Source organism: Malaya genurostris, chromosome 3 (genome assembly GCF_030247185.1).
Source record: "Malaya genurostris strain Urasoe2022 chromosome 3, Malgen_1.1, whole genome shotgun sequence".
NCBI lineage: Eukaryota > Metazoa > Arthropoda > Insecta > Diptera > Culicidae > Malaya > Malaya genurostris.
The window spans coordinates 121,508,649-121,525,811 of record NC_080572.1 but is presented as its reverse complement, the minus strand read 5'-3'; the positions used below and the strand labels follow the sequence as shown (position 1 = coordinate 121,525,811).

The window sequence follows — 17,163 nt, the reverse complement described above, 5'->3', positions numbered from 1 at the left end:
CACTGCCTGGCAGATCAACATTTTCAATCCTTCGAAGAGTTGGAAAAATGGATTGCTTCATGGATAGCGTCAAAAAAGGACTCCTTTTTTCGAGCCGGGATCCGAAAATTTCCGGAAAGATGGGTGAAAGTTGTCGCTAGCGACGGACAATACTTTGAATAATACATCTGTAAGCACTTTTTCGCAATAAAGCTTTAAATTTTGGAAAAAAAAGCGGAAGCAAAGTTGTACACCTAATAGATGAAAAAAAATTTAAAATTAGGTCCACCAGTAGGTAAGCAGTATGCTGATTTCACTATGATTTCGATCCAATTTCAATTAAAATTGATAAAATTTCAACAACAGTCATCATTTCTGACCACTCTAATCTACTTCATTCACAGGGAAAGGATAAGGGTGAGAGGAAACATCACATAAAACTAATTTATTTACTCAATTTGAACACCTGAATGCAAAAGTTCGGATAAAAACATTAAGAGTAAAAAATATCTTTTTTGTAATAATCGGACAAAAATATGTGAATACAAAAACCGAACAAAACCGGTTAAGGTTTTGGTTCTTCCAAGGTTAAGGTTCTTCCAAAACAAATGTTTTTATTCGGTTTTGCATTCAAAGTTTTTACCAAATGTTTACTCTTAATCAGGCGCGTACCCAGAAAATTTTTCCGGGGGATATTTCAGAACATGTTGATCAATTTCCATACGAATTGAAATATGCATATAATAACTTGAAAAAATTTTGATTAAAAAGAAAACTATTCTATATAAATATTGGTGAAATGGTTTTTTGAACAATGGTGCACAACTGACAGATACAATGTTGAAACGTTCATAAAACAGAAGGAAGCGTTTGTTTCTGTTTTTTGTTCAAAAGTTAGTCTACTTTTTTGAAAAATACAAAAAATAACTTGCAGCAAGCCACTATTCATCAATATGCGATTTATTTTAAGTGAAACGACATTGCTCAATCATTTATGTTTTGTAGTTATTTCCGCAGATTTGTGTCACGATTCTATATCCGTTAACTTTTTTATCTCAAAAATGATTGATTTTATACGACAAGAAAAACAGTTCCCATGTGAACAAAATTTATTTCATGTTCGATAGAGCTGTATCACAGTGTAAAAATAGAAAGAACTTTTCCAGTTTTTGCCAATATAAGAATAACTATGATATAGATGTTTAATGGAATAATGCTAAGGGACCATGTGATGCCGTAGGAGGAGCAATAAAACGCATGGCTACAAAGGCACGTCTTGCTAAGGAACGTGAACATCCCATTAAAAATGCATAGAAACTATTCGGTTGGGCTCAAAAGCGAAAGTAAGAACTAATACGAATTTTCTTTTCCTATGCTACTACATTAGAGTATGGAAATACCAAGCAACATCTTAATGAACAATATTCAAAAGCAATTACTATTCAAGATACACAAAAATACCATTCATCCATCCAGTTTCTGTAGATAAAATAGAAATTAGACTGTAATGCTAGTAAATTGTTGACATTATTAAACAATAAAAAATCTTTAATAAATGCGACTCTCAAACAATAAAATAAAATTCTTTCGAGAAAAAAAAAGCTTTTTTTAATAAACTCAAACTACCATCCGAAAATCGTTACAAAAATCAAAATTTCTCGATTTTTTTTCTCAAACCACTGTATCTCGAGAACGGTAGCATATATCAAAATTTTTATCAACATCGTTTTAATTGGAAATCTAGCGTTGTTTCATAAAATTTTGTTTAAACATAAATAAAAATATTTTTTCATAATTTTCAAACATTTACATTATTTGGATAATATGTAACATTCTCAAATATTATTTCTCCATTGTAGAAAATTGGCTTCACTCACGTAGCATGTTAAGTTGCTGTTCTGTATTTTTCTACTGATTGCGCAATTCAACAAGTTAGTTTTTATTACTATTCTAGTAACTGTTGCATTATGGAAAAGGCGTAATTTTTCTGTGTTGTGTTTTTCTGTTATCTTTAAGCTCTTCCGATATTACGAATATTTATTCACAACGATTGTGCAACTGATACAAAAACTCATGCGACGATCCCATCTAAAAGGCAGTAAAAAATCAGCGAGAAAACCAATTGTGAAACTCGTGCAAACTACTACGTAATGTAAACAAGAATTGGAATGACGTTTACAAAAACATAACAAACTTAATTTCTAATGAATAAGTTTCACATTTGATTTTCAATACAACTGCTCCTAACACAAACATGGATCTTGTAAAATAATCTGCACATACAAAATAATAATGCTACTTATTGTAGAATTGATATTTTGTGTTTTTGTAAATGAAAAATCGACAACGAACTGCATTTTTATGGTGAAACATGTATTCGTATGCCCGAAATTTTCAAGCGCCTTTGAAATAACGTGTTTCGATGATTGTACCCCAATTTTTCAGACGATTTTGATCACACTAATGTTTTATTGAACCTAAAAAATCTCGAAATGAATTTTTCTGGAATATTTTCCAATATGGCATCGATGGTAACAGTGAGTTGAATAGAAAATGCTTAATATTTCGGAAAGAAATTATGTACGTTTTGATTTTTTATCAGTTTAAATCTTCTAATTGAGTTAAACAGTATACTGAACTTTATATTCAATATTTTCAAAAAGTGATGTCAGGTCTGCACTTTTTTTTCGCAAGATGAAAACCGAATACAAATTATCTGATTGATTTTTGTTTTCATTGCGTACGTAATGCTGTATTTCTGAAACTTTTATGATAATATTCTCATGTCCGCAAAATTTGCGTTCATTCAAACAGTCTGTGAAAGTTTTGAATTTCATATCACTGTTTTTCTAAAACTGAAGACCAGAAGCCAGAAATAGTCAACATAGTGACTCAGCAGAAAAATATTTTTAAAGCAAGGTTCTCAATCATTTTTTGCCTTGCGGAGAACATAATTTTACTTCCACAAATGATTTACAGCAATTTCGAGATTTATAGCAATTGTATTATTGTGTCCGATACAATTATGACAGCTGTTTGGAAGATTTTGGATGAGTTTCACAATTGTTAAAGTTACTCCCGTTTTACATGACGATGTGAAAATTTTTGCAGAACTTCTATAACTGCTAGTGAAACATGAACAAGTTGGAGGTTTGCGGCACAATTGTTTTAGATGTATTTAAAGTTGTTCTGCAGTGATTTTTTCGGTTGCATTGTGAAACTCAACAGTGATAGTTGAACAACCAATTTTAATATATTTTGAAATCTTTCTGAACATAAATAACAATTCTAGAACAATTGTAGAACAAATTTGAATAAGTTACATTTGCTCCTTGGCCAGCTACAACATATCAGAAAATGAAAAAAAAAATTAAAAATACCTTTTTAGAGATCTTTGAATTTTAGGTTTTTTTCAAATATTTTTTTTTCAACAGTGCTAAATTATTTTACATGGTCTTTATAATTACCTAAAATATTACAGAATCGATCGGACCCACCGTTTCTAAAACATATGTTATAGAAAATTTTAATTTTTTTTGCTTAGTCCCTTCTCAAAAGTAAGGCTAGAGTAAAAATGGCAAATATGATGCAAATTGTCTCTTTGGATCATAAAATGCATATGCGAAATTTGAGTCAAATCAGAAAAACAATCTGGAATTGCTCTATAGACAAAGTTTGTACTAAAATTATAGGGACAGGGCTCCAAATACACAACAAATTAAAAGAAAATGCAACCTTTGAGTAGTTAAAGTTCGATAAGAACATGTTCTTCTAGATTCATTCATTATAATATTTTATTATATATTATGTCCGAACGATTGGGAATAAAACTTGTATGCAAGCTTTGAGAGAATTAAAAATTCTTTTAGGTATTTTTTACAGACATTTAAACTATTACAAATTCATAATCATCTTTATTGTATCCATAAAAATGTACACATTCATGATATAAAAATGCCATTTCAACTGGTAAGATACAAATAACACACGTATGTTTTCCATGAAATTATAAATTTTCATTGCTCATAAGCAGTTATTCATCGTATAATTTTTTTTTTTCCATAAATACGTTTATTTCTTAAGGCAGTTTACATAAGTTTTTCTTCGCCGTAGCATCACTTTTACATAATATTCTTATCCTAATTTAATTCTAACATAGTCACAACGTTTTGCATTTATTAAAACATATTCTCTTATTACTTAAATATCATCTTAGGTAACTCGTCATTAATTATGAAATCTACTCGGAAATATTATTTGAACCAAACGATTAACTTCTATAAATTATAAAATAAGCTGTTATTTTCAGACATTTTGTTAATAATTCCATAAACTGTTTCGAGTTTGTTTGTATCATTACATTATTTTTATTCTAATTTAGCTATTGGTTGAACTCATGGACGCAGCTGGGATCAGAACTAAGTCTTGAAAGGGGCCTTTATTAAATTGAAACTCCAGTTTTCTTTATGAAATGATAAATAAGTTTCATGTATGAAAGGTCACGACAAGCAAGAATGTCTCGAACTGGGATATTGGATAGTCTACCTTGGGTACGCAAAGAATTTATTAGTTGAGATCTGACATCACGATACTCCACGCATGTCCAAACGACATGATCAATATCTCGATAACCTTCGCCACAAGCACAATGATTAGTCTCGGAGAGCCCAATTCGAAGGAGATGTGTATCTAACGTGTAGTGATTGGACATGAGTCTGGACATCACACGAATGAAATCTCTACTCACATCCAGTCCCCTGAACCATGCCTTTGTCGATATTTTCGGAATAATTGAGTGCATCCACCGACCCAGATCATCTTTATCCCAAGAAGCTTGCCAGCTGGCAAGTGTTCTTTGGCGAGACGAGCTATAGAATTCGTTGAAAGCAACTGGTCTCTCATAAATTTCACCCTCAATAGCACCACGTTTGGCTAAAATATCGGCTCTTTCATTGCCAGGAATGGAGCAATGAGCCGGGACCCAGACTATAGTGATTAGATAATTATTGTTCAATATGTCGTTCAGGCACTGTTTTATTTTGCCCAGGAAAAACGGTTCAGTCTTGCCAGACATGTTTGAGCGAATGGCTTCAATTGCACTCAGACTATCTGTGAAGAGGAAATAATGGTTTGGAATTAATGTGACGATTACACTCAAACTATAATGAACTGCTGCTAGCTCTGCTATATAAACAGATGCAGGTTCTTGAAGCCTAAATGAGGCCGAAACATTATTGTTGAACATACCAAACCCTGTCGCTTCTTCAATTCGCGATCCGTCCGTGTAAAACATTTTCTCAGAGTCAATATGCCTGAACTTACTTGAAAATATTTTTGGGATTTCCGTCGAACGTAGATGATCCGGGATTCCACGCACTTCGCGCTGCATGGATGTATCGAAAAATAAAGTTGAGTCAGGGACATTTAGGAGGCTGACACGGATAGGAATATATCTTGAAGGGTTGATTTCCTGTGACATATGGTTAAAATATACTGTCATGAATTTTGTTTGAGATCGAAGCTCGACTAGTCGTTCGAAATTATTAATTACCATGGGATTCAGCACCTCACATCTTATTAGCAGGCGTGATGAAAGCTCCCAAAATCGATCTTTAAATGGAAAAACTCCCGCCAGAACTTCAAGACTCATTGTATGTGTCGAATGCATGCACCCTAAAGCAATTCGCAAACAACGATACTGAATTCGCTCCAGTTTGATAATATGAGAGTTTGCAGCGGAACGAAAGCAAACGCATCCATATTCCATCACTGAAAGTATCGTTGTCTGATACAATTTTATTAGAACTTCCGGATGAGCACCCCACCAAGATCCTGTTATTGTTCGAAGAAAATTTACTCTTTGTTGGCATTTTGTTATCAGAAACCTAATGTGTCCTCCCCACGTGCATTTGGAATCAAACCACACCCCAAGGTATTTGAAAGTCAAAACCTGTTGGATCATTCTTCCCATCATATGAAGCTGAAGCTGCGCGGGATCATGCTTTCTTGAAAAGACGACCAGCTCTGTTTTTTCCGCAGAGAATTCGATACCAAGATGAACAGCCCAATCGGACAAGTTATCTAAGGTATCTTGCAATGGTTTATGCAGATCAATAGCTTTGGGTCCAGTAACTGAAACCACGCCATCATCTGCCAATTGTCTTAGTGTACATGGGGTTACTAGACAGCTGTCAATGTCATTTACGTAAAAATTATAGAGGAGCGGACTGAGGCATGAGCCTTGCGGGAGACCCATGTAACTATTTCTGAGTGTTGCCAAATCGCCATGTGAAAAATGCATGTGTTTCTCTGACAAAAGGTTGTGCAAATAATTATTTATAACCGCTGGGAGTCCATTTTGGTGAAGCTTGTCTGAAAGAACATCAATGGAAACTGAATCAAATGCTCCTTTAATGTCTAAAAATACAGATGCCATTTGTTGCTTTTGAGCGAAGGCAATTTGGATGTCAGACGAAAGTAATGCAAGGCAATCATTCGTCCCTTTATTTCTACGGAAGCCAAACTGAGTATCTGACAACAAACCGTTCGTCTCGACCCAAGTGTCGAGACGTCGTAGAATAATTTTTTCGAACAATTTTCTGATGCAGGACAACATCGCAATGGGTCTATATGAGTTGTGATTGGAAGCTGGTTTCCCCGGTTTTTGAATGGCGATAACTTTCACTTGTCTCCAGTCAGGTGGAACAATATTTTGCTCAAGAAACTTGTTGAACAATTCCAACAAACGTCTTTTTGCGAGGTTGGGCAGATTCTTCACCAAGTTGAATTTAATTCTGTCCAACCCTGGAGCGTTATTGATACAAGACAAGAGTGCTATAGAAAATTCCATCATTGAAAATGGGTTATTAATAAAACCATTATTTGGTGGAGATTCCCGTATAATGCTCTGCGTAGGAACAGAATCTGGGCAAACTTTCCTAGCAAAGTCAAATATCCATCGGTTCGAGTATTCATCACTCTCATTGCCCACGTTACGATTCCTCATTCGTCTGGCCGTGTTCCAAAGAGTGCTCATTGAGGTATCTCTTGACAAACCTTCGACAAAATGTCTCCAATAGCTACATTTTTTGGCTCGAAGTATGCTCTTGTACTTGGTTTCTAAAACCATAAGTTTTTCAAAATTCTGAGGAGTTCCTCCTCCCCGTTTTAGAAACGTCTTGCAAGCATTTTGTTTTGCGAGTTTAGCCTCTGAGCACTCTTTGTCCCACCAGGGGTTGGGAGGCCTTCTGTTAGTCGTTGGCCCAGGAAAGCGTTTAGTTTGGGATTGTTCTGCTGCCTCCAGAATCGAACAAATGAGGAAGTCATATTCTTCAAGTGGAGGGAGCTCTTCCATTGAATTCAAAATACTAGAGATACTACTTTGGTATTTAATCCAGTCGATATTTTTTGTCAAATCATATGGAATACTAGCGGAAGTAGCAATGCAATTGCTACTGCTAATTGAGATGATGATTGGTAAATGATCGCTACCGTGTAAATCAGGCAGTATTTTCCAGGTGCAATCTAGTCGAATTGATGTTGAGCAAAGAGATAGATCTAATGCACTTGGGCGTGCCGGAGGTCTTGGGATCCGTGTCATGCTACCCATATTTAATACCGTCATGCTAAAATTGTCACAAATGTTTTGTATTAAAGATGATCTGCTATCATTGTAAACGGAACCCCACATAATACCGTGCGAATTTAAATCCCCCAGAATCAATCGTGGTGCAGGAAGGGCTTCAACCATTTCATTAAGCTGTTGCTGTCCAACTTGTGCTTTTGGAGGAATATAAACCGAAGCTATGCAAATATCTTTGCCTTTAATGTTTATTTGGCAAGCAACAACTTCTATACTAGAAGTTGAAGGGATGTTTAATCTATAAAAGGAATAGCATTTCTTAATTCCCAAAAGCACTCCACCATACGGAGAGTCTCTATCGAGACGTATAATGTTAAAATCATTAAAATTTAAAGCTATGTTTGAAGTAAGCCATGTTTCGCATAAAGCAAATACATCACATTTTTGACTATGCAATAATATTTTAAATGAATCAAGTTTTGGCATGATGCTTCGACAATTCCACTGCAGGACAGTGATTGTATCATTTGCGACGGGTGATAAATTATCCATCAAAAGATACAAAACCTGAGACAATTGGCCATTGAGCTGATAACTGCTTCAAAAAGGTTCTAGCTATTGGAAGGAATGCCATTATGAGGGTCTTTAAGGGTTCAGATATATTGAATGCTGAGAAAATCCATTCAACAATTTCCGAAAACTTCAGTAATCCTGTTGGTGGCTGTGAAATGGAGCCCACTGGATTATTATCTTTTTCTGTACTAGATCCTGGATTGGTTTGTGAATTTGACAAACCAGGAGGCACAGTCTTTGGTTTTGACTTTTTTTGTTTAACACGGGGATCTTTTTTTGAAGATGAAATTTTAGGTGTCTTTTTTGGTAATTTGGAGGAAGACTTCTTTCTCTTAACTGACCCTTGGGTAGTGATAAACGAATTACCTTCACTATTTTCGTCAGAATCAGAGTCCTCTGGTTCCTCTAGATTTGAAAACCCGTTTTCGGTTTCCAAAGGGGGGACATCAATGACCGTTTTAAGCATTTCTGCATATGTGCGCTTAGACCGTGCTTTTAAAGAAAGCCTAATTTTGTCTTTGTGCACTTTAAATGCAGTGCATACTGAAATATCATCATGAGGACTATTCCCACAATAAATACATTTTTCAATTTCCTTGTTGCAATCATTATCTTTATGAGGCCCTTCACACTTAATACATTTTGGTTTATTACTACAGTAAGTAGCTGTGTGGCCGATTTTTTTGCAGTTCGTACAATTCATTACATTTGGAACAAAAAGCCGAACAGGGAGGCGAATTTTATCGACATAGACATGGGACGGCAACGCAGACCCGGCAAATGTCACTCGAAACGAGTCTGATGGGCGATAAACTTTTTTTTCCTCTTCATGAACTACTGAGTACAGTTGTTTGCACTCCAGTATTTTCACACCCTCAAGCATAGAGTTCTTGAAACGACCAACACCATGCTTGAGTAAATCATCTACCGAAAGACTCGCTTCGGTAACAACACCGTCAATTTCGACATCTTTGGAGGGTATGTAAACTTTATACTCTTTATTGAAATGTTCCGAAGAGACAATATCATTCGCGTGTTTCAAATTATTTACCACAACACGAATTTTATCGTTATTTACTTTTATGATCTCATTGATTGAAGAGTATCGTGATGTCAAACCTTTATTAATTTGAAAAATGTTTAATGGCTTTGATATACGTCTAAAAAAGACTATCCAAGGCTCAGAAGAGCTCTCCTGATATTTTTTCGTTCGTGGGGGTATCGGATTCATGCTAGGATTTACGTCCATGGATTCATCCATTACATTAAAATTTTTAACTAAACTTTAAAATAAAATTTGAAACCAACACTACACAGTACTCAATCAAAAGGAAAAGAAAAAACTTCTACCTTGAAATTGTTGTCTATCTCCGTTGCACTGCCGTGTAGATCCTCGTTGCTCTAGATGTTCTTGTTGGATGCTGATTGTTGGATGTGATGCTACTGCTACCTGACATCCAGCACCACTCGAATTCCGATTTGCTTTCGTCTTCGCCAGCTGTAACCAGCGCAGGTCACCGGTGTATACCTGCGTGTTGTATGGCAGTGGAAAGACCGAGTTGTCTTGTCTCCTTCTTCCTAGTGCTCCGCACCGATATGCTTCTGCACCGAAGTGCCTTCGCACCGGTGTGCCTTTGCACTCTCCTGCTTCTATGTGCCTTTGCACTCTTCCTCTTCGATGTGCCTTTGCACTCTCCTGCTCAGCACTTGTGGCTGTATATTGCGGCCTGGGTAGAGTTTGGGAAACGCCCTTTGTTGTTTCCTTCACCAGCTTGGCCCAGCACTAGGGCTCTCTTATGCAGCACGACTATACGTTTTAACGGCTGCTGCCAACAGGTCTCTACCTGTAGTTCAACCGTTGTCGTATTTAACGCGTGTAAACCAACCAGCGTTATTAAACTGTACGCTTCTATACACAACCTTCTCGGTTGAACGGCTATTACTGAATGTCGTATAATTTTGTTGTCGCTCAATATTTGGTGAAAATGTTTACAATCAGAGTAAATTGAACCTGCCGTGTACAGTAAATCAATATATCGGTTCGTTGCTAACTTTTGAAACAATCTCACCATGTCAAATTTGGTGTGGCACTGCATCCGAGCTCAACGTCGGAAACAATCACGACGTTGGTCTTTTATGTTCCGGTTAGTGCGACCAGCTTCACTGCGTGCGATCACATCTGAAGCAAAATGTGAAACGGAACGCTAACGTTATCCTTTCATGTTCGATTCCCTTCAGAAAAGAAACGGGATAGAAAAAAATGCGTCGTTTCTGTATTGGTTTTTTGTGCGAAAACGTTTTCGTGTATAAAGACATTGAGAACTACAGTTACAGTACAAGCATCAGCTCAAGCGGGTGGCACTTTGATTATACTTTTCCTCCAATCTTGGATGAATCGAATGAGCATCCTGGTTTCATGTATAATGTTAGGATCGAAAACGAAACCCGCTTAATCGATTATAGGTTATTTCTTCCGTTCCGTGATGTTCGGTTCATTTCACTTCCCAGTTGATTTAAAAAAACTGCTCTCTGAAAATCATTACATTCTCTAGGGAAATATGCAATAAGATACACATGCAAAGAAGTAGAATAAAGTATAATAAAGCTATTTTACAGTTTTGCATGGGCGTTTTAGAGTATCACAATAGTGTTGATGAATAGCACTGCAATCCCTCATCTTTCTTGCGTGCAAGGGGTTCTTCCACAGCGAGCTCGCCGCTGAATCGTCTGAGACTCCTACATCAAAAAGCAAAGTACTGGCATCGAAATTTGACCTTTCTGTTTCAACAGACTTTGCAGCCAATTCTTAGCGTACATAATCATTGCATAGCTAGTACTGTGATCCTATTGACTGTAAGAATCCTTCCAGGTCGGGACTCGAACATACGACAACTGGCTTTACTACATCAGGCATGGTCAAATTATCATTTCCCAATTGACTGGCCTGGATATTTTGTCGTTTATTCATTTATTTTAGTTCAATTATAGTCATATCTCTAAGTCAACCCTTCCGCCAGCAATCACTACACAATGAAAATCATATACGGCTCATTTATATTCCATGTATATTACTACTATATCGGTATTTTCAGAACGGGTTTGATTAGTACATGTCGAAAAACGATGTTTGAGGTGGTTCTGATTTCCAAGATGGCGACATCCGTTTTATTGATATTCCTTAAAACCCTCAAAATATGGGTATTTTCGGGTTTGATGAGTAGATGTCGTAAAACAGTTTTTGATGTGGTTCTGAATTCCAAGATGGCGACTTCCGGTTTATTGATATTCCTTGAAACCGTCACAAAATGGGTATTTTCAGAACAGTTTTGAGGTGGTTATGAACTTCAAGATGTCAGAAAACGATGTTTGACGTGGTGGAATTCAGAACCACCTCAAACATCGTTTTCCGACACTCACCTCATTGAACCCGTTCCGAAAATACCCATATTGTAAGGGTTTTCAAGGAATATCGATGAACCGGAAGTCGCCATCTTGGAAATTGTGCTACTTCGAACATCTAGAAAATTCCAAATAACATAAACTTTTTTTACGTCATAATTCGATTTACGAGCCCCCGATTATTACGTAAATGAAGGTTTGGGTGTACAAGGCGGCTCTACGTCTTAACAAGACTAAAACAAATCGTTAAAGAATCTTTGGATAACAAGATTCCAAATACTTTGAGCTATCTTAGTCGATTGAAATAAAATTTAAATTAGGTTCTTCAACACGGAACCACCCGCGATCCCATTTCAACCAGAATATTAGTTGATTTTCTGAATTCGATTGGTTAAAATTTGGTACAACTAATCCATTGTTGTTTTAACTAAACTGTCATTTTTGTTTTTCGATTAACAGAAACGATGGTTGAAACAACTAATTTAACTGTTTGAAAAAAATGCTGTCAATTAGTGAGGACACAAACATTTCAATTTCAACAAATATTTTAGTTGAAATAACTGGTGTTGTTATTGAAACAAAATTCTGTTAGTTGAAAAATAAATCGGTTTTATTTGTTTTAGACATTGCAAATAGTTGAATCAACTCGAACAATGTTATTGATTTGCGAAAACAATCAAAATATACTTACTGATACACGTCAAGACTGTTTGAAATAAGTTCGGTATGTTGAGATTCATGAAATAAATATCGATGTTAAAATAGAAAACAGTATTTTATATTGACATGTAATATCATTAGGGCTGGGAAAACCACCGATCACTGCTGATTTTAAGTGATCTTAACCAAGGAATAAATTATCATTACGAAATCAGAACTGATCTGATCTCTAAGAGATTTTAATTTTTGTATGATCATGATCATGTCAAATCGAGATCAGTATAGATCTAAATTCTAAAAAAAATACTTCTGATTCGATAGGAAATGATTGATGTAGAAAAACGTTTTTAATCAGCAAAAGTGCCCGAAGGGGCGAGTAAATTAGCGAAATTATTAAATTTACCTAAAATGAGTATTGAACGATGATGCCTTCAAACGGTTGAACTAAAGTTATGCACTGATAATTTTAGTCAATTTATATGAGCTTAGGTGCATCAACCGCTGGGAATTGGAATTTTGCGACGGCAATTCAAACGCGCCATTCAAACGCAGTGCGTTCTGTGTGTTTGAAAACCTTTGCTCCTGTTACTTTTATAAATAGAATTCATGTCAAAAAGCGTTCTATTGCTAATGCATGAACATCATCATCGGTATCAAACAGCTGGAAGTAAAACAGTCTGCTGGAAGTAAATCAATGATCGAATTTGAAGCATAAAATTTTTGCGCATACCTGAAAGATTACGAGATGATCATTCATTAACATTTTCTAATTTGTCACCAAATATTTTTCATCTTAAACAAGGTTAACTTTATCACAACGCCGCTGTTAGATAAACACTTGTTATGGAATCATAAATTTCTCAAATCGAATGGACACAATTTCACCAAACGCTTTAATCATCGATGTTGTTTTCATTGACATTTTGAAGCGACGCGAACAGATTTCAACTAAAAAAGTTGTTGATTTTGCATTGCGATTATTGTTTTACTTTCAACTGTCTCCGGCATTTGACAGCATTCAAAACAACATATTTTTCAACTACTTGAATATATTCAAATCAAAAACCATATTGGTTGAATAAAAAAGAAATTAGTTACATCAACTATCGCAAAAATCAAAAACTGCGATATCGCAATTTTATGATCGAAGGGTTCTCCGTGTGGACGCCGGATACGCCCGGTATCTACAACATCTTGGCACTATAAGACAACAATCAGAGCATCGAAAGAAAATCCGGCACACGACTCTGAGCGACAAGATGCCCTAAGAAGGTGCTACAGTGGCTGACAAACAGCGAGAAGTGGATGTTCTTTAGAAATACTATAAAGGCGAAAACGCGGTATTCTGGTCGGATCCTGCGTCGGCCCACTACTCGAAGCGATCGATGGATAAGGTTGTGCGGCTGAATATCGAGTCGGCGAAACCGCCAAACGTTCCCCAGCTGCGCCCCATCGAGAATTCCTGGGCCATCCTGAAGCGTACGCCATCCTGGGTCATCCTAAAGCGTTTTGTTGCGAAAACTAAGGAGGACACAAAATCATATCTACACGCATGTTTTCGTCCGCAATGGCGAATGTACCGGTTAATAGCCGGACGGCCGCTCACAAGGGCGCAGAATTTTTTTGCAAGTAAGCTTAAATAAATTCCTTCCATGGGAAATTCATCCAAAGCAATTATCTGTCAGTTTTTTTATCACCATAAAAAAACATTTTTCAATGTAAACGTTAGATGGGCAATAGTGCTATCTCAACTTTTGTTGTCATGTAATAAATGTTTCATTCATTTTAACCATAAAATCAGTTGAAATAGATATATTTTTCGAATATCTTTCTAGTTGTTGGTGTAAGATATTGGTTCAAAACAATCATATTCCATACTAAAATAAACATAAATCCACTTTGACAATCTACTAATTGCTTTGTTATTTCAAGTAAACTCCATTTTCTGCATCTATCTTTCAATCATTCTAAAAGATGCGAAAATGATTTCATTTCGATGAGTCAAAAAGCATCAAATAGTAGGGAAGGGTGTTCGGCTACCGGCACCCTTTCATTTATGTCGCACAACTTTTGACTAAGTGCACATTATGTGGACATTTATCTAGCAATGGAAAGCTAAATTCCTTAGCTAACAACTTATTTACGGATCAAACTTGATTCTAGCAATTAAAATTTCAGATTCAAACTCACTCTACTGCACTAAGTCAAACGATACATGGCGCTTTGTTCCCATGGCCTGGTTAAAAATCGGTTTGAAAAGTGACCAAATAAACTTTCTATTCAAGGAACGATAAAAGTCCATCAGAAATTCTTGCAGCATGCAGAATAGAAGTGCTAAAACTTTTTTTGCCACCAGCTATTTATCACCCCATTCTATGCAATACCGTATGTGTAAAATGCGCTTACAGTAAATTTATCATTAATGAAGGCACGAAATGTTTTTACTTGCATGTGGGAATGTTGTAGCTCATCATTTCATTCGCGTTTCGATTCCATCCTATACTTAGTCTGAATTTCCAACAATAAGTACAAAAATTAGTACTCCTTTCACATCACTACTTAAAAACAGACAAACTGGTTATAGCATTCAAAAAAAGATCAGAATTAGAAATTTAAGTATGGCACGTAATGGTGCAAGGTGAAATTACACAGATAAAATACGTTCGTGGTCATCATTTGAATCTTCTAGCTAGAGGAAGCTCTATTTCCGTTTGACGATTTGTTTCAAATAGTGGAATGGAAAATTGTACATTCTATTCGAAGTTTTACTTTGGCGATACTAATTTGACTGTCATATAGAATATTGATAACGTTCGAACCATATTACTTTGTTTGCGGTAGTATAATAAATATCTGAGGGTCATCAAATATATTATATATCAATATGGATCACTCTTGCGATTCACGAGGGACATCACAGTAAAGTGCGGTGGTAAAAAAGGTTACTAATACACTACAAATTTTTTAATGCACATATGACAGCCATGGATTCAGTACACTGAATCAAACAAACCCAAATATATGGAATATTTCTCGATATGCACTGCACGAAAAAATAAGGTGTAAATACGGTTTAGAATAGCAATCTGATACTAAATCGGAAGAGAACACATTGTTATATAAAAAATCCCTATTTATATAAATGAGTGTGAAATGTAAACGCAGAACTAAACGAATTAATCTTAATGCTTATTCCAGAATTTTACCAACATTTCCGAATTAAGTATTGCAATTTCTTGATTTGAAAATATAATCCATTTGTATTCAGGTTTACTGTGATAATGATTCCCGATTCCAGTCCAGTTTGTTTAGAGCATTTCATTAAACTGCAGATATGTAATACTACGGTATATTATTGTTTGTAATGCAGTTGGCACTACTGGTACAGCTCGATGTCTTTAATTTACTGTTTATCCGTGAGACAAACAGGTCGAAATCATAGTAAGTTTACAGTTAACAAATCTTTTTTGCTTACACATTAATTCACTAGAAAGAAGAACGGCTTGATGCTGATTTTAAATACACAGTGCTGCCACTATGAACATTTATTACAAATGAAATTGAAAAAAGTGAAACATCCTCCGAAATTTTTTATTTTCATTGGTGATTAAGACGATAGGTCTTAAAGAACGTAATTCTACATTATTTTTAGGCAATATTTACTTTCGTCAGAAAAAACACATGAAAATGTTCACACCTCTATTTGGGCATCATGCTCAATTAGTTGTGACATTTCACTTCTGGGTGCACGATAAACGCAAACTATTAAATTTGACTGAACTAATAGCCTTGAGCGTCACGAGATGGTGTTACTGTGATGTCCTTTTCGATTTGTATTGAATTCGTTAAAGTGATCCATATTGATATATAATATATTTGGGGTCATCCAACGGTTAATATCTAATATTGAAGATAACAAGATAGTTTTCAAATTATTGTTTGACTGATATTCATGAACATCAATGCAGTAATATTTCGCAAGAATTTGCTCAACCCTCCGAACTTTGTATTTCATAACATGATTCAATACCAACTTTGCAATGATTTTGCTTCCAGCAACAGAAAAACCTATTACAATACATTCTGTGGATTCTTGGCTTTATTTTGAATAAAACATTGTGATGTCTTCGTGCATTATAAATTGGAAATTTTCAAAACAATATAACATTTACATTGAACTCAATCAAACTTACGAGAAATCAATCATAGCTCCCAGTGCTTTATGTTTGACCAAGACAATTTCACTAACAATAGATGAATAGGTAAACCCGTATGCGGCGCAAATGTTTCCACTGATTCTATTCACGACCCCGATGAGCTCCAGACATGATGCTAAATCCCGTTGAAATGTCACCACCACACTTGTAACAACATGAAAGTCACACTTTTTCCAATTTCCCTACCGGATTTTAATTACACATTCACGGAACTGTAATCTAGGAAGCGAACGGAAAAACAAGCGCGCAAAAATCCTTCCTAATTTGGTGGCTCCCGGGCTTACACGGTCGGCAAATACTTCGGTCTAGCGTGACAATCCTCAACAAGTACGAGTGAAGCCATTAATTGCGGACGTGGAACGCAATCACTTCAACCGTAACAAAATTGGAAACCACCCTCCGACATCGACAAATAACACTGCCACTGACGGAATATGATAAACGATGTCGTCACTGTCACAGCGACCGGAGTCCCGATGAGCTGTACGCACCGACAGGCAATGCGGAAGTATCAACTCACCGGGAAAGCTAGAAAAGTTTTATAGGATATTCTACCGAGATTCGCACGGTGAGATTTCCTGTTAGAGTAAACCAAACCAACTGAGAGTGATGACACTCTCAGGACCTCTCCAAAGTGAGAGGGCTTCTCAGTAGCAATGAATTACACCGCATATCCCATATGCATTGTAGAGCGTAGGCGGACATAAACAGAGAATCACAAATGAGGCACAAACCGTACATGCATTTCTTCTG

The 17,163-nt window shown here is 36.0% G+C and overlaps 1 protein-coding gene across 1 annotated transcript in view; it reads right to left on the bottom strand.

Annotated features, from left to right (window-relative positions):
* Positions 1-16,907, bottom strand: part of LOC131434614 (somatomedin-B and thrombospondin type-1 domain-containing protein-like) — a 179,322-nt gene extending 162,415 nt beyond the window's left edge. Inside the window, exon 1 of the mRNA XM_058601501.1 lies at positions 16,387-16,907. The gene's annotated coding sequence lies outside the window, so the exon portion shown is untranslated. The remainder of the gene's footprint in view (positions 1-16,386) is intronic.
* Between the last annotated feature and the right edge of the window lie 256 nt (positions 16,908-17,163).